The sequence below is a fragment of the Anabrus simplex genome, chromosome 1 (assembly GCF_040414725.1).
Source record: "Anabrus simplex isolate iqAnaSimp1 chromosome 1, ASM4041472v1, whole genome shotgun sequence".
In the NCBI taxonomy this organism is placed as follows: domain Eukaryota; kingdom Metazoa; phylum Arthropoda; class Insecta; order Orthoptera; family Tettigoniidae; genus Anabrus; species Anabrus simplex.
The window spans coordinates 1,376,677,144-1,376,700,900 of record NC_090265.1 but is presented as its reverse complement, the minus strand read 5'-3'; the positions used below and the strand labels follow the sequence as shown (position 1 = coordinate 1,376,700,900).

The following is a 23,757-nucleotide window of genomic DNA, read 5'->3' as shown; positions in this document are numbered from 1 at the left end:
AAATGGAACGTCGAAATTGACAAGCAGACATCCACATGGCGTCAAATCGAAATGTCTGCACACGGTACCTGAGGCCATACGATTATTATTATTATTATCCCAAAAATCAGGTCTCCTATTATTTTATAAATACAGAACTCTGATCGTGTGGCTGTTGGTCAAAATCAGGGGGTCTCTTCCCGCATCACGCTCACTTTTTCCTCTCCCTGGCCGCCTTCTGCGTGACGTCATGTGATACGAGACAGCACTCGCCCTTCCTGCCGACACGTATTACCACTACAGTCTAAAATGGTCATAACTTCTGAACCATTCATGCAAATAATGTCCTGACAAGGTTATTGTAATCCTTATAAAATACTGGAGGAGGTCAAACAATTTATTTTGATGAGGAACTCGAGGATAATATCAAAATAATTATTTAATTTTAATGAGTTATATTTTTTACCGCGGACTGTTGCATAAAATCGCTTCTAGAGGGCAGCCGGTTGGAAATAGGTATGTGCAATCCCAGACTTTCTTGTAGAGGTTTCTATGCTCTACATTTCGGACGCTTACACTTGGGGTCTATCGTTGATGGTTCACGCAGCGTAAGCCAAGAAAGCAAGTGACCGACCGTCATTTTTATCTCTTTTTACATATTTACTGTATATCGGATCACGGATACATAATACTTTTATAGTGGTTCACTACGTGAACAGTGTTCGTGTTGTCAGTTTTCTTAAGTAGAACCACTGTAATGATTAAAATGCAGTCAACATATTATGGAAACGTGTGTGGTGCTATAAATTGTCGGCACGTAAAAGAACTCCCGTGGGGCAAAATTACAGCACCTCGACTCTCAGAAAACCGTAAATGTTGTTAGTCTGACGTAACACAAATAACATTATTATTATTTTGCATATTATAAAGACAATAACGACAACAACCATCATAGCCAGTTAGTTTGCTACTGTGATGGCATAGCAATGCTTCTTCGTCAGCAATGCTTGATTGTTGAAACACTTTGTACTAAACTCTTGAATATCTCCATTATTACAGCTCGTACGGTAAAAAGGTGTCAGATATAAATGACTGAGTAAAAATCATATTTTCTATAATTATTGTTATATGCTAATAGCCGGGCTGAGTAGCAACTCAAATGGTAGAGCGCTGGCCTTCTTAACCCAACTTAGCAGGTTCGATCCTATCTCAGTCCGCTGGTGAAGGTGCTCAGATACATAGTTAGTGGGACGTAAAATCCAATAACATTAACATTATTATGTGCTAATAACTTATATTTCGAAGCTCGTGAAATAATTCAGTATCCGTGATCCGATATATAGTAAATACGAAGAAAGAGACAAAAATGTTGTGTGAAAAGAGACCTATTACTGGATCTCGGTTATTTCAAAGGGGGCCTCACACATCCCAGTCATGAGTAGTAAAATAATATAGTCCAGTTCGAAATTTCATTTGGTGTGTTTCACGGTAAGACTGTATCCAGATGTAAAAATGTAATAAAAACTCGCTATTATTTAGTCAAAATTTCTAGTATTCCATGACAAAATAATTTGTCTCTACATAAGGACCAGGCCATTTATTAGGATATGGCATTTTAATGCAAAGAGTAAGGAGCTAGCACTGAGAAAATATGCCAATAAGAAGGCTAAGCTTTGGGCTGGTTCATCAAGTAATTAAGTCTCCTGATACGTACGTTTTAATAATTTAATATAATTTCATAAAGATGTCCATATGATGTATATTTTCCTATGCCATTTGATAAAAACATTTACTTCATCAGGAAATAAAATAATTATTTTGAGTTGCATGGCAATATTTTATTTCTTATCGTATTATATGTCATGTATTTGATAGTTGATGTTCTACCTGCTCAGCATGTGACGAAATTTAACGCATTTTCTCGTTTTTAAATCTATTGGAAGTGCCGTTACTTATCAAATCGGACTAAACCAGACTATTATTTGATGAAGATTGAGAAGATATTTCACAGGCACGAGAACTCACAGGCTTGCTGTACTGCGACTGTGTACTTAACTCGCTATCGTTCATATCCCATGACGTCATAGCACTCCAGCCAATGGAAGCTTCAACCGCCGGAGTAGCCTACCTTTTATTCTAGTTACCTTGGGTCACAATATTGTGAAGAGTGTTTCCAGCGCTCGCATATAAACATGCGCACGCCGCGCTGAGGCACTCAGTCTTGGCTTGGCAGCCGTTGAGAATGGAGCTACCGGGTGAGATGGCCGTGCGCGTAGAGGCACGCAGCTGTGAGCTTGCATACGGGAGATAGTAGGTTCGAATTCCACTATCGGCAGCCCTGAAGATGGTTTTCCGTGGTTTCCCATTTTCACACCAGGCAAATGCTGGGGCTGTACCTTAATTAAGGCCACGGCCGCTTCCTTTCAACTCCTAGGCCTTTCCTATGCCATCGTCGCCATAAGACCTATTTGTGTCGGTGCGACGTAAAGTACCTAGCAAGGAGAATGGAGCTCCCGCTGGATGTTACCGCCAAGTGCAAAGTGCGCACAGTTATTCGGTTTTTGAACGCAAAAGGTACTGAACCGATTGATATTCATCACCAATTGACGGAAGTGTATGGTGAGTCATGCATGGATGTCAAAAATGTTCATAAGTGGTGTAGAGAGTTTGCAGCCGGTCGGACTGAAATTCACGATGAACAAAATTATTATCGGCTGGAATTTAACCCTCCGTTAAGCGCGCGGGCTACGGGTGTAGCCCAGCCATTTTGTTTTCGCCCTCACTCCTAGACTCGCTGGCCGTAGAAGGGGAGACTATCAGTACCTTTCTTCGTCACGCTGTTCTCAGGATTTACTGTGTTCTGGCACTGCTTACTGAAGTTGTCTTTCCACAATCTCACTTCAAAGTCGGTTGGGCTACAGCTGTAGCCCGCGCGCCTATCCGTGTTATGGCGAGCAGTGATCGCATTCAAGTGACATCTAATGGTTTTAAAATGAACTAAATTCTCCAACATTATAAACTGTTAACTATTCTTTATTTCAAGAATGCAAATACCATAACAATACTGTTTTATTGTTTAGAATGTTGAGTGCACTACTTTCATCATTCGAACATTTTGGTGCTAAAGGGCGTTTCCCGTCTGCCTTTGGTGTAGTGGTTAGCATGATTAGCTACCACCCCCGGAGGCTCGGGTTCGATTCCCGGCTTTGCCACAAAATTTGAAAAGTGGTACGAGGGCTGGAACGGGTCCACTCAGCCTCGGGAGGTCAACTGAATAGAGGTGGGTTCGATCCCCACCTCAGCCACCCTGGAAGTGGTTTTCCGTAGTTTCCCACTTCTCCTCAAATCAAATGCCACGATGGTACCTAACTTAAGGCCACGGCTGCTACATTTCCCTCTTCCTTCTCTATCCCTTCCAATCACCCCATCCCCCACCAAGGCCCCTGTTCAGCATAGCAGGTGAGGCCGCCTGGGTGAGGTACTGGTCATCCTCCCCAGTTGTATCCCCGATCCAGAGTCTGAAGCTCCAGGGCACTGCCCTTGAGGCGATAGAGGTGGGATCCCTCGCTGAGTCCGAGGGAAAAGCCAACCCTGGACGGTAAGCAGATTAAGAAAGAAAGAAAGAAAAAAGGCCGTTTCCCGTGTTATTGTTGTCTATGTGGTGTTGGGTAGTTTGTAAAACCATAAACTTTCATAAATAATATTTCAATAAATGTATCTTCCCCTTAGAACATGGCGCCTGCCGGTCGTATTGCTCCTCAAGCTGTTGAGAATTTTCAGAAATGTAATAGTTTAATGGAAAGTAGTGAGTGCATAGAATTTAATGACGGGAAGAAGAAGGTGTCAAATACCAGTGGAAGTGTGGATCAGGTCATAGGCCAAAGGAAAAATAATTCGCGAAATGTTTGTGTATGTGACGCACGCATCGTGCATGCCAAAGCGGGAAAGTGTGTTGACTGTGTTAATTTATTATCCGAATTGGCCTCAAGTGATGAAATTATTCGAATGTTAAGGGAAGACATTGAAAGTATTAAACGTAATAGACTTAGTTCAAATGGTGTGACTGAAGTGCAAACTGAGACATGGTCGGAAGTAAGTACGAGGAGTTGCAACAGTAGGCCTAAAACTAATCATGATCGGGGCGTAGGCCTAGGTATTGAATTAAGGAATAAGTTCCAGGTCCTCGAATCAATTACCTCTAGTGAAGAAGAATGTGTAAAGATTAATAACGTTCCAGCCATTACAAGGAAGCTTGCACTGGGGTTGAAGAAGAAAGAATGTAAGGTAGTTGTGTACGGGGATAGCCATGGTCGGGGTATTGCTGTCGAACTTGGTGATATGCTACCAGAGACTGAAGTTGTAGGTTTTGTCAAGCCAGGTGCTCTGTTCAAAGAGGTTCTTCAGTCAGATATGGAAGAGATGGGAACACTTAATGAGAATGACTACGTGGTTATTATGGCAGGGACGAATGATATTGCTAGAAATGAAGCATCAAATGTGATTTCTGGGGTGAAGAAAGCACTTTGCAAATTAAAGACCACCAATGTAATATTATGTAATATTCCACATCGACATGATTTAATTGAATGGTCTTGTGTAAATAAGTTAGTTGATACAAACAGGCGGCTACAGAAAATTGTCAAATGCTTTCAAAATACAGAAATAATTGATATGAGCAATATGGATGGAGGTTCTGTTGGCAGATAACCTACAAGGGTATGATGTTTTATGCTTAACTGAACATTGGTTGATAGAGGATGAGATTTCAAACTTTGTATTAGAAGGTTATGCTCTTGCAAGTAAGTTTTGTAGAAAGAAAATGAAGTGTGGAGGGTCATGTATATATGTGAATAATAATATAAAATGTAAGCAGTTGGATAAATTTGAATATCTGAATGTAGAGGAGCATTTCGAGGGTAGCTTTGTTGAACTAGTGGATTATAAGTTAATACTTATATGTATTTATAGAAATCCGTCTAGTAATGTTGAAACTTTTTATAATAATATTGAAATTATTTTAGATGACCTACAGAATAAGAACAAAAATGTAATAATCATGGGCGACTTCAAAGTAGATTTTTTAGGGAACAATGATGGGCGAGATAAGCAAAGGCTAGAAATGTTGTTTTCCTTGTACGGTCTAAAGGCGGTTGTAAATCAACCAACTAGAATATCTGGGGATACAAAGTCAGCAGTAGATCAAGTTGTATTGAATGAGGAAATGTGGAACTATGAAATAGAAGTTTATGATACAGGTTTTTCGGATCATTTTGCTCAAATTGTACATCTAAATTTTAGGGTAATACGAAACCATAATTTAAAAAATAACAATGTAATTTACAGGGAATCTAGAATGTGTAACAAGGAAAATATTTCATATTTTAACCAGTTATTGGCCAAGGAAACTTGGGAGAGTGTATATAGAAATAACTCGACTAATGAGGCCTTCAGTGAGTTTTTGGGTTTGTTCGATTATTATTATCAAGTGGCAATACCAGTCAAAAGGGTAATTGTAAAGAATTATAGGAATGGGTGGATTACAACAGGAATTAGAAATTCAAGTAGACGATTAAGGTTTTTAAGCAAATTTGTGAAAGGGAGTAACACCTCATCTGAATTGAAGGATTATTATAAGAAATATAAAAACATATATCAAGAAGTTTTGAAGGCTGCCAAAAGATTGCATAATGAGAATGAGCTAAAAAAATTCTAAAAACAGGTCTAAATGTATGTGGAACATTATAAAAAGGGAGAAAGGTACTCTAGTTCCATTAAAAAATAATATTACTCTTACAAATGCAGGGAAAGAAGTCAATGATCCAGAAGAAGTTGCAGAAATATTTAGTAACTATTTTCTAGAAGCAGTTTTGAGGTTAACGGAAAATTTTCAAACATCAGTGACAAGAACAAACTTGAATACAGTTCACAGGAATGTATCATCCATGTTTCTTACTCCTGTGACTGAGCAAGAGATAGATAAGATAATAAAACAGATGGGTAAAAATAAGTCTTCTGGTTTAGATGGTTATTCAAACTACCTCATTAAATGCTGTTACCAATACATAATCAAGCCTCTCTGTTATTTGATAAATTTGTCACTAACCACTGGTAAATTTCCAGACAAATTCAAGGTAACCAAAGTTGTTCCGATACATAAAAAGGGTAGTGAAGAAGATGCTGGTAACTATAGGCCTGTCTGCCTCCCCTCTGTATTCTCCAAAATACTGGAAAGAATTATGTACGATAGACTGTTATCATTCTTAGAGAAGCATAATATATTAGCTGGTTGCCAGAATGGCTTTCGTAAAAATAGATCAACTACCACAGCATTCATTAACTTTATTGAACAGATATATGACACACTAGATGGGAAGGTTGCATGTTTAGGTATTTTTTTGGACTTAACAAAAGCTTTTGATATAATTGACCACAGCTTGCTTTTAGAAAAGTTATATATGTATGGAGTTCGGGGAATGGCCTATGACTGGTTCAAATCATTTTTAGGGGATAGAAGACAGATTGTTGAAATATCATATACCGGTACTGATTTGAGCAAAAATGTAATTAAGAATGTGTATTCCTGTGCCAGAAACATAGATCATGGTGTTCCACAGGGGTCAGTTTTAGGACCATTATTATTTTTAGTATTTATTAATGATATCGTCCAAATTGTCGATGATATTCAAGGAGTGCAATTAACTTTGTTTGCAGATGATATTACTGTTTTTGTAGCTGATGAAAGTTCTGAAGGGTTAGAATTGAAGGCAGGTAATATTGTGAGTAATATCCTGAGCTGGCTTCAAGATAATAAATTAATTTTAAGTAAACAGAAAACTTCTGTGATTAGATTTCACCATAAGATTAATTTAAATATGGAGATTAGTCCAATATCATTTGGAGAGACCATAATTGAGTACTCATCATCAACAAAATTTCTTGGCTTGTGGATGGATGAATCATTAACCTGGGAAAAACATACAGAGTTTATAGGGAAAAAGCTTAGTAGAATTTATTTCATGATAATATCTTTGAAAAATAGTTTTAATTTAAAGGCTTGCCAAATTATGTATTTTGCATATGTCCATCCCATACTAACCTATGGAATAATTTACTGGGGGAATTCACGATATAGCAAAGTCATCTTTAAGTTACGAAAGAAAATAATTAGAGGAATGGCCGGTGTCGGCAGGAGGACAAGCTGCAAGAAATACTTTAAACTTTATTTTATTTTACCATTGCCTAGCCTTTATATCTTCCATACACTTGTATATATGAAGGAGAATGTAAACAGCTACACCATAAACTCTGATGTACATAGGTATAATACTAGAAATAGACACAGTCTGCACATAGAACCACACAAAACTAAGCTATATGAATCAAGTTTGAGTTACGCAGGAGTACATTTATTTAATAAATTACAGACTACATTAAGCAGATAAAACCGTATTCAAAATTTAAGAAAGAATTATTCAAATTTGTTTCTAACCATTGTTTTTATTCTATTGAAGAATACTTAGCTCTTGAAAATTAACTTATGTATCACTTTTTTTTTTAAATCTGTGCCTCTTTACCACATTGTATATTTCTCTTTATTTATCATAGCATGTAGGCCTATATTACTGTTTTATCCTTTGTTACTGTAAATATGATTATTGACGTGTCCCATATCACTGTATGATCAGTTGGACGAAATAAAATACAATACAATACAATACAATATAATCTACAAAATATACGAGTTTGATGAAAGTATGCATTCTTAATGATGAAACCCGGAGCCTTAAACTTGGATTAAATTTCAATCACGTCAAAAGTGAAAATACGCCACTTTGGTTTATTTACTTTTAAGAAATTTCAAAGGGCGAAATTTTTAAAATTTTGTAATAACAATGCTCAGAGTAGTCCAAAGATTGATCTAAAATATGTTTCTAAATTTTAAGCTTGAAGTATAATTAAATATCGTTGAAATATATTGTGGGCTACAAGGATAGCCCACGCGCCTATGCGTGTAACAAAACATGGCGCGCCTGATGGAGGGTTAATAAGGTGGAGAAGACTAAGAAAAGCGGAGCAGGACTGGATGATGCTTGCTTGCTTGCTTGCTGATGCTTATGAGCTGTGTCTACGACATTTCACCCAGTCAATACTCGCTTACTCATCTAAACACACTAGTATAAATGAAAAACTTCAGTTCAATAATTGATGTTTGAGCTTGCAAGTAGAAAACCACAAAACACTGAACTTCACTATATCACATAACAACCCTATTTTGCTAGAGTAGACTGTTGTCATACGGGAAACTTCCAATCTTGCAATCACACTGCGTCTAAAGCTTCACCCACACAAAGAATCCAAAATAGCACTCACAAGTAATACACTAATGATATGAGGAATCACTCAAATGGAACCTTCAAAAGCATGAGCAATTCTCACCCTCTATTACAGACAGAATTATAACACGATATTGGCTTCATCTAGAAACAAATTTAGCACTCGAATAATTTCGACTGTAGGATTACAGAGCAAACAAGAAACACTGGTAGGAAAAACCTGCTTGAGTCGCTTGAGTTTAGTCATAAGTTTTTTACGGGGGTTAGCATATAAAGAACATTCAAATAAAATGTGGTTGGAGTCGCCATTACGGATATTTGTACCACACCAACAGTTTGTATCCTGCGTTAAATGGAAACGTGATCGATATTGTGGTGTAAGGGCAAGATTAAACCGTAACTGAATGATGTTAATAATATGTCGTCTAGTATAAGATCCTCGTATAAACCAAGGTTTAACTAAAAGTGTTGGTTGTAAATGATAATAGAAGTTACCTTTGACTTGTGCAGTCTGTCGGTAGAAATTCTGCCATTCTTGACGGCCCTCCTGTCGTATAACAACTACATAATCAGAAGCTGGAACAATATTGTTAGTATTCGGAACAGGAAGACGAGAAGCTTGTTTTGCAAGACAATCTGCTTTTTCATTACCCTCGATACCCACATGACCTGGTACCCATACTAAAGTTATGGAAATACCGACGTTGTCAAACATATAAAGGAGACTCTTGACATTGTATATATACCAATTATAGGATAACTCATACGAAACCAAAGATTGTAATGCACTCAGCGAATCCGTATAGATTGTAGCTCGCGGTATATCCCTGTCGCTGAACAAAAAGTAAAGCTTGCTGTATGGCGAATAACTCCGCCGTAAAAATCGAACAGTCACTAGGCAAACCATATTGTTCTTTAACATTTAGAGAAGATATATAATAAGCGGAACCAACTCCATTATTGTTCTTTGCCCCATCTGTAAAAATGTTTATGCTTCGTGGAATATGAGAAAATTTCACTCTTTTAACAGGACATATCTCGGTCCCCTGCAGACAAGTAACGTTAGTAGAGCCATTACGTATAGGCCATATTATTTGAGGTTTAAAATAAGAAACCTGATAGGGTAAGGTATAGGGTAGTAAAGTAACACTGTGTATTAAGGTACACTGTTTCGTCTTCAATGTAGTAAAAGCATGAAACAATACGGGCAATCTGCGTAAACCCTGGCGCCGAACGGAATAATACTCCGAGAGTAATTGTAACTTCGGAATTAAAGGATGACTTGTTAAAGAAAACTTTTTAAGTAAATATTTCGTCGCAAGTATTTTTCTACGTACTTGTAAGGGAGCTTCGCAGGATTCAACTAAAAGTGCATTGGTGGGTGTGGACTTTAAAGCTCCAATACAGGAGCGTATTGCTTTATATTGACAAGTGTTAAGAATATTCAAGTTAGTAGAAGATGCTACGTCAAAAATATGTGATCCGTAGTCCAATATCGACCTAATAGTGGTTTTGTACAAAGATAGCACCACAACGGGATCTGCCCCCCATTGCCTACGGGTTACAGCTTGTATTACCTGAATATACCGTTCACTCTTCGAACGCAAATATAAAAAATGATGTTTCCATGTAAGTTTTGATCGATAAATAACCCAAGATATTTATGGTGACTAACCACTGGTATTTCATACTGATCAAAAGCAAGTGGCGATCGGTCATAGGTTCGATGATGTGTAAATATCATTGCTCGACATTTCGCTATAGAAAGATTTAACCCATGGGCCTCTAACCATGTTCTAGCTTCATGAAGCGTGAAACTAATATGTTGTCTACAGAGCTGTAAATCTTCATGTGTACAATAAAGCAAAAAATCTTCAGCATACGCCTACGTAAAATGACCGCTTCAAAATCTTTCATGAAAAGAGCGAAAAGAATACCACTCAGAATATCGCCCTGTGGCAACCCATTACTTACCTGCCGGGGCTGGATTGTATAAGGTGTCGATTTAAATCTGAGTGTTCGATAAGTCAGAAGTTGTCTGAGAATGCTAATAAATCCCTCAGGAATCTTAAGAGTTGCAAGTTTTTCCCATAATATGTTCAAAGGTACGGAATCATAAGCCCGTTGAATATCAAGAAAAACCGCTATGGTACTATGTTTTCTATGACGAGCTAATAGTAAATCGATAACAAAACTATTAAATGCATCAGATGTACTGCGTCCCTTAAAAAAGGCATATTGATATCGAGGCGTCAAGTTATAGTATTCTAATACCCATAGGATTCTTCGAAGTAAGATCTTTAGAAAGACTTTACGGAGGCACGAACCGAGGACTATACCGCGATAATTACTTACCTCAGTGGGTAACTGCTTATTTTTAAGAATGGGAATTAGAAAAAATTCATTCCAACTAACAGGTGTACTGTGATTGCGAAAAATTTCATTATACCTGTTTAATAATGCCTTCTTTGCTCTAATAGGTAATAATTGAAGCATTTTATATGATACATTATCTGGACCTGGGGAGGAATTTGAGCACGATTGGAGTACTGCCTCTAATTCCTGATAATCGCAGGGTTGTAGCAATACGGAAAAACGTGCGTCTAGTGGGTCTTGGGAATGAACATACTGTGGCACAACAAAATCTGGAGTCTCTCTAACAAGAAAATCTGATAATACTTGACCTGGGATGGTCTTGGCAGGGGAGTGCTGCGTAACTCGTGTGATTGCCCTGATGGCATTCCACAAGTCTGCAGTTGGAACCTGATGCGTGAAGGACGATATAAACTCCCTCCAAGCGACACGACGTTTTTGATGGAAAATTCGGCGGGTGTGTGCTATGTGTCGTTTGAGCCGGAAGTAATTTTCAGGTGTTGCGTGCTGCCTATATTGTCGAAAAAGTACTTTGCGGGTTTGAATCAGCAAATGACATTCGTCGTCCCACCACTTAACATGCACAGGTTTCCTAGAAGATAAAGGGGGTGAAGCTCTGATAGGGTGGTGAAGGTTAATATAAGCTGTTAAAATCTGCAGTAAAGTTTGATATGAAAAAGTATTTTCCGGTATTTTTTGTAACGCATCCTCAATGTAAGCGGTATATATTTGCGGTTTAAATCTCCTCAAAGATCGAATCATGTTATTTTGAAATGTGTGTTGCGGTGGAGAAAAGGGTCTGCCTACACCATAAGAAATAACAATAGGGAAATGATCACTGGAATAAGTATCACTCAAAGTATGCCATGTAGTGGTAGACACCATATTTCGCTTACAAAATGTTAAATCTACTGCGCTAGGAGGGGCAGAAGGCGCAGTCAAACGCGTAGGAGAGCCATCATTCAAAATAGCAAAAGCATGGTTATTTACTTCAGGACTAGATGATGTCTACAAGCCATAGCTCATACTGTTTACTGTAGCTTTTTCATTCTGGCAAAATGTTATTTCAGAAAAGGTATAGCCTAAACATCAAACTTGATAAATTTAAATTTGCACTTTATAGAATTTTTAATTAGGTGAAAGTACTTCTTGTTTACACTATAATATTTGTTGCACAGATACCTATCAAGATTCTTCTTCTTCTTTCTTGAGGCTTATGGGCTCTTACTCTTACCCAGTCACTATACTTGTAAATAAAATGAAGCACACGCAAAATAGAGTCTGGAAACATAAGATAGATTAAATTTTCACATATTAAAGAAGAGATATAGAACTGATGAACACTTAGAACTGTCAAGTTATTCATAGATCACACACGAAAAGAATTGCACATAGTGCAAAATGGAAGCCGGAGCGTAGTGTCTGAAGGTAGCCAAAAGAAGTACGAAGGGTACAAAATCTTCATCACCTGCGAATTTGAGCTGGCTTGGCACTTGTCACCATGGTCCAATGCATAAGTATTAAAAACTTCACTATACTATTAACCAGAATTTATTCTGGTGGATTAGACACTGTATCACAATTTCCGTATCGAACAAAATTGCTAAGGTTTGGTTAAAGGATGTACAGGAGATCCCCCATGAGAATGTTAAATGAGAGCCGCTATGTGGAAAGTAGGATGACCCAGAACTTCTAAGAGTAGGGGGTGTTAGCAACTAAGAAAACAGGTAAAGAAACATAGGAGAAAGCATAGGGACACAAAGGTTCTAATCTTCACGCCGAAGTGATTCATCTTGGCGTCTTTTTACTACTCGAACATGACCGGGTCTTCAATAGGGATTAACAAACATTAAAGAAAGATCTATGGGGAGGGTGAACATTTAAGGATTGGGTAAGAAATATGAGATGAATACCGGAAAGGTGTAGTTTGTAGATAAACTTAATAACCTAAAACCATAACACGCGATATTTGATCTGCTTGACAAAAGAGGGACATACCGGAAACACGTATGATAGTGATTGAAGAAAGAGTAGTGGGAATAACAAAAGACTGTAACGATGTTCAGTAGCGAGAAGCACAGTGGCAACAGTAGCAAATTAGAACGGAAGGCATAAGAAAACCGACACAAAAACAAAATTGGTGTATCATCTTACAGGGCAGGGGGAATTGGTTAAAAAACAAGTCTTGAGCGAGGAATGGTTATAGAATCAATTGAGCATCATCAAGAAATTGATTAATGCCATTAATGATGGCGGGGGATAGATCAGATAACAAACAAGTAAGACTAGTAGGAAAAGGGATTTTTCATTCGTGTAAGACTAGTGAGTAACTTACGACGAGAGACAAAATAGACAGGGCATTGGAAAAATAAATGATTACTGTAAGATCCCCGTCTGAATCACCACACACACAAGTAGGCTGGTTAACCAAATGAAAACGGAACTTATATTGCGGAGTAAGGGCATGATTGAATCGTAAGTGAATTATGTTAGTACCGATAATATGCCGGCGTGCATATGTGCCCTTGGAAAACCAAGGTTTTGGGGGAAGCTGGTAATAATAAGCACCTTTATAACGTGCAGATTGGTTCCACTCGTCTTGCCAGGACCGGTAGGCATTGTCTGTAAGACTAGGATAGAAGTCAGGAGGTGGTATAGCTACTGTGAGAGGAGGGGTGTGGAGACGGCTAGCTTCTTTGGCGGCAAGATCAGCTTGATCATTACCACGAATGTTAGAATGTCCACTGGCCTATTCCACGAACGAACTTTGCAACTTTTCACTTTGCACTTTTCAGTTCAGATTTTGTTCCACCATGACTTTTCAGATTTAGCTTGCAAAGGGAAAAGTTAGGAATCTTTTCACTTTTCAAGCCTGTTATGTTCCTCCATTGGTACAGAAATGCAAAGTGCAAAGAAATGAAGTGAAATGTTTTCATAAATCATGCAAAGAGATGATTCCCATTTCATCTGTTAATTAGCAAGTATGTACACTAGTTTCTCGGCGTAGAATTTTGTTTAGTGATATAAGCACGTCATGACGAGAGCTTTTGTTAGCATCAAGTGAGGACAGTTATGATAAATCCAATAAGAGAACGTACAAGGCAGGATAATTTTCATAACCTCACATCGACGGACTTTCGCAAGTGATATAGTAATACCCCAACACAGGCTGACTATATTCTTGAAAAGATCGGTCATTTATTGAAACATGCAACAAAAAGAAGTAAATTCCTTCCCGAAAAAGAACAAATTCTTATATGCTTACATTGGTTAGTAAATGGTGCCCAGCTGCACGGTGTAGCACCAATGCATGGGACATCAAAATCAATTATTTGCAGAACTGTTACCAAAGTCGTAGATATTATAGTAATTGTAATATTTCCTAACAGTACGTTGGCCTGATAATCTACATAATATAGCGACGGGATTTATAATGAAGGGTGAATTTCCTTCGGTGTATGGATGTGTTGACGGCACTCTCGTTAACATTGATGTGTGTCATCATTTGAGAGGTTATTTTTAAAGTTGCCAAAAAGGATGTCACGTTTCTCCTTGACAACTTCCATCACAGCCAGATTCTTGTAACAACTTTTCTTTCCCATGATAAAATACTTTAACGGTACCAAAATTATACTGTCAAGTTCCCCGCGAAAAGTAAAGCATTAAAAACCATAGAGCCTATACAGTTTGCTCATGGAATAAACTCGATCGGATCACTCATTCGCAAAGACTTTTCACTTTGCGAAAAATTGAAAAGTACAACCTAGATCATGGTGGAAGAGAAAGACTTTGCACTTTGCAAGAATTGAAAAATGAAAAGTGCAAAGTTGAAAAGTTGCAAAGTTTGTTCGTGGAACAGGCCCCAGGTATCCATACAAGCGTTATATATGCTCCATCCTGTTCAAGTTGGTAGAGTAGAGATTTGACAGTATATATACAAGTTTAAGGAGGGGCTAAATGACGATAATGCCTGTAAAACACTTCTAGCATCTGTATAAATGGCAACTTTTGAGACGGACTGTTGTTGTGTATAAATTAAAGCTTGTTGGATGGCAAACAACTCATCAGAAAAATAGAAAAAGTAGTCGAGAGATGAAATCATTCTACCGTGCTGGAATCACTAATAAAGAAAGCAGCACCAACTCCTTGAGAATGTTTTGCTCCGTCAGTGTAGATGTTAACAGCACTAGCAGGAGGGGTTATGTGTAGTTTTTTCGACGTGGGAAAGGGAGAATCAGAAAGAGATGTCGATCCAGAGAATTAGGATTTATGAGAGAAGATAATATTGGGGGTGTAGTGTAGGCCAGTAAAGGGAATGGAGTACATTGGAAGTGTAGGAGTCTTGAGAAGCGAAGTGCGGAATCTGTTTAGAGTACTATCAGCGGTGTATATAGCAGGGAATCGTCCTGAACGGGGCGGACATTGTTGACAGTATTCCTGTAATAGCTGCAACTTTGGTATTAAAGGGGAAGACGAGAAAGCAAGACGTTTAAGCAGGTATTTTTGTGCGAGCATGTGCCGTCTAATTACAAGTGGGAATTCACCTGTTTCTACTAGTAATGCGTTGGTAGGAGTAGTCTTAAAGGCTCCAATACAGAGACGTAAGGCATGAAATTGTAAAGTATTAAAGGGTGTAAGAGATGTGACTGATGCAATGTGTATTATATGGGCGCAATATAATGAAAGAGCAGTATTGGGGTCTGCGCCCCAAATACGACGTACTACAGTTTTAATAATTTTGAGATATCCGTCAGCTTTTTAACGTATCGATGTAATATGCCACTGCCAAGTGAGTTTTTGATCATAGCTTATGCCAAGATATTTATATAGCCATCAAAGGTAAGTAGAGAGCGATCATAAGAACGCTTATGAGTAAAAAGCATTGTCGCACATTTATCAATAGAAAGTTGAAGACCATTATCCTGACACCATGTACGTACTTTACTCATGACGTCCCTCATCAATAGGCGTGCATCATCGATGTTGTCATCGGATGTATATAAAATATCGTCCGCATAAATAAGCACCCGGGCATACTGCGAAATGAGATGTTCTAAATCACTAATATAGATTGCAAACAAAATTCCGTTTAATATGTCACATTGGGCCAAACCATTACAAGAAGAGCGGCTAGGTAATTGATGATATGAAGATTTAATTGTTAATGAACAATATGTGTATAATTTTTGTAAAATGACGACAAAGGCGGGAGGTAGGCTTTTCGCAGCGAGTTTTTCCCAGAGAAGGTGGAGTGGGACAGAGTCGTGTGCACTTTTTATATCCAGAAATACTGAAAGTATATTCTGTTTATGATGCTTGGCAAGGAGAAGATCTATAGTAAAATATTGATGGGATCTTGTGTACTTTTTCCTTTAAGGAAGGCATATTGATACTTGGGAATTGACTGATAATACTCTATAGTCCACAACAACCGTTGTAGTAAGGTTTTTAAGAAAGTCTTGCGAATACATGATCCTAGGACAATTCCATAATAACTATTTGGGTCCATAGGAGGTTTTTTAGGTTTGAGTATAGGAATTAGGAAAAATTCATTCCACTGAGGAGGAATATGTGTACTAAGTAAAATATCGTTGTAAAGATTAAGAAGTACATTCTGTGCGTTCAAAGATAATAAACGGAGCATGTGGTATGTCATGTAGTCCGGACCTGGGGTAGATTTGGATGCTGAATGAAGGACAGCTGTTACTTCACTTAATTGGATGGGTTTTAAAAGGGGTGGAGTATTGATTATGAGAATTATAGGGATGTAGTTCAAATATTGGTACAGAATAATCAGGGGTCAAAGAATGTAGAAAAGGAAGTATAATAGCACGTGGTATGACCTGTTGTGTTTTATGTTGGGAGGCACGCGACAGCATTCGAATGGCGTTCCATAAATGAGGAGCAGACATGTGTGAATTGAGTGAAGATATAAAAGACCTCTACGCAGCACGCCGTTTGTGATTGAAAATGAGTTTGGTTTTAGCAATATGATGCTTCAGCTGTAGATAATTGTGTCGGGTTAAGGATCACCGATACATGTGGAATAATATATTACGTGTTAGTATAAGTTGGTGACACTCGTTATCCCACCAATGGATGTATTGGAAAGGACGGGGGGGGGGCGGACATAACAAAGGGTTTGAGAGGATGATAACCATCAAGATACCGATTAAGAAGTGTAAGTAGGGACTGGTACGTGATGTCATGTTCCGAGTCGAGTCGCAGGTGATATTGAAGACATGAGGTATATGTTTGGTCATAGAATAACCGCATGGATCCAACATTGCTTGAGGATAAGGGTGGGGGGTTGATGAGGGTGCACAGGTCTACCATCCCCATATGTAATCTAGATAAGATAATGGTCACTGGTAAATGTATCAGAGATTGTTGACCAATTAATTATGGGGGTCAAAGCTGAGCGACAAAATGTTAAATCAACCGCATTAGGTGGGGATCCAGGTAAAGTGATTCTCGTGGGTGATCCGTCATTGAGAAGGGTTAGATCATGATGTTGTGAGGCTAAGAGGAGATATGAGCCGCGTGGGGTATCACTGGTGCCACCCCATGCTGTATGATGCAGGTTGAAGTAGCCTAAGGTGATAATATTTGATAGATGATCAAATTGTTGAAAAACTAAGACCATTGGGTGCTCGTAATATGGACATCAGGGGAGACAATAAAGATTAATAAGATGGAGTTGGTGGTCAGAAATGCCGACAATAAAGGTATGAGGGATGTAATAATTAATGGATAAGGGTTGGTAAGATATAGAAGAATGAATAAAAAGGGCAGCCCAACCATATCCTGGGCCGTCATGACGCACATGATTGTATCCAGGCATTAAGAATACTGTTTGAGTCGTAAACCACGTTTCCTGCAAAGCAAGAATATGTGCTCCGGTGTCATTTATAATTGATTGAAGTTCATATTTTATATTGAGGACGCTCCGGGAATTCCACTGGACTATATTGATTATAGAGGTCAAAAATGTCATATAATCTGTCTCGTAACTGAGAGACGACTGAAATCATGAAGGGGTTTTCCCCTAAAGCTTGGATTAAAAGTAGAAGTATGTTGTGGATATCTTTTTGAAGACTTACTTTTCGACGGTAGACTGGGTACTCGGTATGTGATAATGGGGTGATGGGACGAGGAACGTCAGCAGTAGAAGTAGAGGGTTGAGGCTGTTGAGGAGGGGGGATAATAGCATTTACACACACAGGCGTTGTACTCAGAATATGGGGATCGCGAAGAATAGCCATATGGCCAGCTCTATCACATTCAGGCATGGGTGTAGGTCTATTCGAGTGCATTAAAACTTGGGTAAACTTACGCTTCTTCGGATTTTCACTGGGGGGGGGGAGGCTGATTCCCTTGAGAGAGGGGGGAATGCTGTGGGTGTTAGGCAGGTTTATATGCAGGGGGGAACTTTGGATTTAGCTTTAGCAAACGAAATGTTCTCAGTACTAATAATTTTCTTAACCATTTGTTGGTGTTTGTGTTCCGGGCATGTGAAATATCCTGTTGGATGTTCTCCACTGCAGTGGGCGCATTTCCTGATCTGTTCTGTGCACTTATCTGTAGCGTGCTGCATTGAGCAGTTGCCGCATCTAAAGGATTGAGCTCGACACTGTCGTGCTGTATGTCCATATCGCTTGCATTTTTTACAGATAACGGGGTTAAAGATGAACGGTTCTACATCCAAATAGACACTATAAAGCGACACTTGGTGTGGAAGGTTTTGTGCTCGAAAAACCACATTAATAGAACCAATGGGTATGTATTCAGTGGTAATATTGAGAACAGGCTTACGATGAAGCCTATGAACGGATTTGACCTTGGCAGTGGATTTCAGGTGCTGGACAATGGCCTCTTCCGTTAGGTTCTTTTCCACTCCACTTATAATGACAACACGTAATATGTGAGAACTTGGTATATAGGCTTTGGCATGTATAGTATTATGGCGTAAAAATTCATTTGCCTGGACAGCCGAATTGAATTCTACCTGTAATCGATTTCTCCCCTTGCGCGTGATAGAATGTATGGACATATTCTTTTCATGAAAGAGTCGGCCTAAAGTCATAGGATGAAGATTACCAACATTTTTATCATTTGAAGATTCAACTACGACAATATATGGCCCATAATGTTCCCTAGTAGAAAATTCCTGAGGAGCGAGAAGTGCGGGCGTTTGATCAAGTTGAGCAGTTTGTTCATCAGGTACTTGCTCTTTAGGAAGATGATCATTAGACTGTTCATCCGAAGACTCATCATCCATAGATTTTGTAACCTCTTTACCTACAGTCAACTGTAAATTGTCCAACAGATCTGCCCCTCCACTGTAGGCCGCCATCACACTTAGCACACACTAACAAATGTGTACTATAGATTAGACGAACTATCACCTCAAGGCACTCACAAAGTAAACACACGACACATGACACCACCTACTCGTTTCGCTGCGCGGAAGGGACTGTACCTATCAAGGTAACTAGAATAAAAGGTAGGCTACTCCGGCGGTTGAAGCTTCCATTGGCTGAAGCGCTATGACATCACGCGATATGAACGATAGCGAGCAACGTACACAGTCGCAGTACAGCAAGCCTGTGAGTTCTCGTGCCTGTGAAATATCTTCTCAATCTTTCATCAAATAAAGTCTGGTTTAGTCCGATTCGATAAGTATCGGCATTTCTAATAGATTTTAAAACGTGAAAATGCGTTAAATTTCGTCACATGCTGAGCAGGTAGAACATCAACTATCAAATACATGACATATAATACGATAAGAAATAAAATATTGCCATGCAACTCAAAATAATTTATTTCCTGATGAAGTAAATATTTATAGCAAATGGCATAGGAAAACATACATCATATGGACATCTTTATGGAATTATATTAAATTATTAAAACGTACGTATCAGGAGACTTAATTACTTGATGAACCAGCCCAAAACTTAGTCTTCTTATTGGCATATTTTCTCAGTGTTAGCTCCTTACTCTGTAACCATTTGATGATTACTGATAAATAAAATCATGAATAAAAATATAAAATAAGTAACATTACTCAAAAACTTCATAAAATACTTGAAATAAATTAAATTAATAAAATAGTTAATCGAAATGTCCGTAGTATGGGCGCCAGAGTTCACCAGAATGGATCCCTCGAATTTTGATAGAGCATGATAAACTTTATACCCCAGGGCGTGTACATAATGCTGCGTACTGGTACGTCTGCTGCAGGCCTTACCTAACCTCCTGAAAACGACTAAATAGGTAGGAACTGCACCTAGGTTCATTAATAAAATAACTCCACTGATTCTAAAATAGCTAACTGTATTATTAACAAAATCCGTGCATGAGCACCTCATCAACACACAAAATTATACATCTAATACACACATAAAATATTGCTGGAAGACTCCATATTTACAACAACAACAATGAAAAACAGTGGGAAAACGAAAGCGAGAACTAAGCTACCATTTGTAGATAGTCCGATGAACAATGTACATACATGTAGATAAATACCCTTCACTGTCTCTGTAGCAATATTGCTCGCCAATTCTCACAATCAGCACTTCTAACATCACACAGATACTGTACCTCGTAATACTGTGTTCACAGACTTTAACACTTGTTGTAAAGATATATACATTTAAGTAACACACGCTTGTCGACCCTGAACATAAATTATGGAAAGTCTGAGATAGCTTTCACCAACATATAATGCCAGGCCGCCACAAGTGCTACAATACTTAATGCGCAAGCACACCACAATCATCCACTTTCCACGAACATAACAAGACTACTCTCCACGAACGTTTGAAGTCCAGTCCATTGCAGCCGTGTCACTCCAGTACCGTTTATCAGCACCACTTCCTTCCCGTACAGTGTGTCAGTTGTAGGTCACTCATGCAGTGATGTCGAAGTTTATATAAACATCCGCTTCTCCCTTCCTCTCAGATGATACGTCTAGATTGGTCCTTGTCAGCCAATCATGAGTGATGCTCTCGTCAAGACCATGCCTTGAATTCATACTTGGTCCCAAGAAATAAACAAAGGCTGGGGTATATCACATGACTCATAGAACTTTCCTAGTACAATAACATCAACAAACACATCTCATCAGACACTGGGATGCCCGCATGAGTCATCCAAAGTACCAGAGTCCAATATAGCAATGTTTTCCCAGTACAAAACAAATTACTCATACCTACATATGTGTATATCTCCCAGCTTACAAATATAAATGACAAAATATACAAATGAAATACTACTACTAATAATAATAATAATAAATCAAATACTGACAATAATATCTGTAACTTCTACATACAGTGCGAGGGTGTGATATATGAACTATCACAACTCTTTGGATTAAAATGTCATATCCTAATAAATGTCCAGGTCCTTACGTAGAGACAAATTATTTTGTCATGGAATACTGGAAATTTTGACTTAATAATAGAAATAAGAGTTTTCATTGCGTTTTTGCATCTGGATACAGTCTTACCGTGAAACACACCAAATGAAAATTCGAACTGGGCTATGTTTCTTAACCACTCATGACTGGGATGTGTGAGGCCCCCTTTTGAAATAACCGAGATCCAGTAACAGGTCCCTTCTCGCACGACATTTATGTCTCTTTCTTCGTACTTACTGTATATCGGATCACGGGTACTGTATTATTTCACGAGCTTCGAAATATAAGTTATTAGCTCATAATAATGTTAATGTTATTGGATTTTACGTCCCACTAACTATGTATTTGAGCACCTTCACCACCGGACTGAGATAGGATCGAACCTGCCAATCTGGGATAAGAAGGCCAGCGCTCTACCATTTGAGTTGTTACTCAGCCCGGCTATTAGCACATAACAATAACTATAGAAAATATTATTTTATTCAGTAATTTATTTCTGACACCTTTTTACCGTACGAGCTGTCATAATGGAGATTTTCAAGAGTTTATTACGAAGTGTATCAACAACCAGGCATTGCTGACGAGGAAGTATTGTTATGCCATCGCAGGTAGCAAACTAACTGGCTATGATGGTTGTTGTCGTTATTGTCTTTATAATATTCAAAATAATAATAATGTTATTTGTGTTACGTCTCACTAACAACATTTACGGTTTTCTGAGACTCGAGTTGCCGTAATTTTGTCCCACGGGAGTTCTTTTACGTGCCGACAATTTATAGCGCCACACTCGTTTCCATAATATGTTGACTGCATTTTAATCAGTACAGTGGTTCTACTTCAGATACTGACAACACGAACACTGTTTACATAGTGAACCACTATAAAATTATTGTGTATCCGTGATCCAATATACAGTAAATACACGTAGGTACGTAGAAAGAGACAAAAATGTCGGTCGGTCATTTGCTTTCTTGGCTTACGCTGTGTGAAACATCAACGATAGACCCCAAGTGTAAGCGTACGAATTGTGGAGCATAGAAACCTATACAAAAAAGTCCGGGATGGCACATACCTATTTCCAGCCGGCTACCCTCTAGAAGCGATTTTATGCTACAGTCCGCGGTAAAAAATATAACTCCTTAAAATTAAATAAATATTTCGATATTATCCTTGAGTTCCTCTTCAAAATAAATTGTTTGACCTCCTCCAGTATTTTATAAGGATTACAATAACCTTGTCAGGACATTATTTGCATGAATGGTATAGAAGTTATGACCATTTTAGACTCTAGTGGTAATATGTGTCAGCAGGACGGGCGAGCGCTGTCTCATATCACATGACGTCACGCAGAAGGCGGCCATGGAGAGAAAAAAGTGAACATGATGCGGGAAGAGACCCCTACTGGGTACCTATAATAATTTCATATGATGTGGGCATTCCTACAGAAAACTTTCAAAGGACGTATGATCCATTTTACTGTACAGTTATGGAAATTATTCCACTGCTGTAGTGACTAACTCATCATACTCCGTAACCACCATGTCATAACTGTAATAATAATAATAATAATAATAATAATAATAATAATAATAATAATAATAATGGCTTTATGTCCCCTCAACTACTTTTACGGTTTTCGGAGACGCCGAGGTGCCGGAATTTAGTCCTGCAGGAGTTCTGTAATGTGCCAGTAAATCTACCGACACGAGGCTGACGTACTTGAGCACCTTCAAATACTGCTGGACTGAGCCAGGATCAAATCTGCCAAGTTGGGGTCAGAAGGCCAGCACCTCAACCGCCTGAACCACTCTTCCCGGTCATGTCGTAACTATCCAAGATATGTCTATAGCCATACTCATACTCGGGGTCTTACCCAGTCAGCGAAGTTAGTTTGATTTGCAATGCTTCCTACATTATCGAATAACCATGTGTTTATAGTGTTAGCATCGTCGCTTCTTACGCATGGTATGCGACTTGAAGTGCTATAAGACAACAAAAATGAAATCCCTGTCATAATGCATATGTGAATCTTATATTCTACATTATATTCTGCATATTTTTTGAAAAACACATACTACAATATATACCTAACCATGGGCGGCCGCAGGATCTTTTCCAGGGGGGGGGGCACATTAACAATTTTCTTGAATATAAAAACCAATATAACGTCAGCACCATTAAATTGTTTACAGAAACTTCCAGTTATAACATATGCTAGATGACTGTCAGTAATTTCAGTTTATGAAATAATCTGGTATGATATTAAACAGTTGAACATCTTTAGAATTCCAGGGGGGGCAAGTGCCCCCCTTGCCCCCCCTTGCAGGCGCCCATGTACCTAACATTTGTAGTTAATACCTGGCATACAGTGGCGTATACTGAGGGCTACCAACGCTATCGGTGAAGCCCAAACCTCAAATGAGAACAATGGAAATCTAAAGCACATTATAATGCAAGAATCCGACACATCGTTCCAGTTACAGAAGTTGAAACCAATGAAAAGAAAAACGTTGCTCGTATTTGTGAGTGTAAGGCATCGAAGAGTGGCTTTGCAGCCCAGGCACTGTGTCCCTCTCCCCTTGACTTATCACCACGGCTTGCTGTTGAATGCCCGATAGGTGCAGGGACCGGGAGGATAGGTAT

At 38.6% G+C, this 23,757-nt stretch overlaps 1 long non-coding RNA gene across 1 annotated transcript in view; it reads left to right on the top strand.

Moving 5' to 3' along the window:
* The window catches only part of LOC137501871 (uncharacterized), a 71,532-nt gene that overhangs the window by 2,900 nt on the left and 44,875 nt on the right, over nt 1–23,757 (top strand). The window contains exon 2 of the long non-coding RNA XR_011018663.1: nt 6,691–6,755. This is a non-coding gene — a long non-coding RNA (uncharacterized lncRNA). The remainder of the gene's footprint in view (nt 1–6,690; nt 6,756–23,757) is intronic.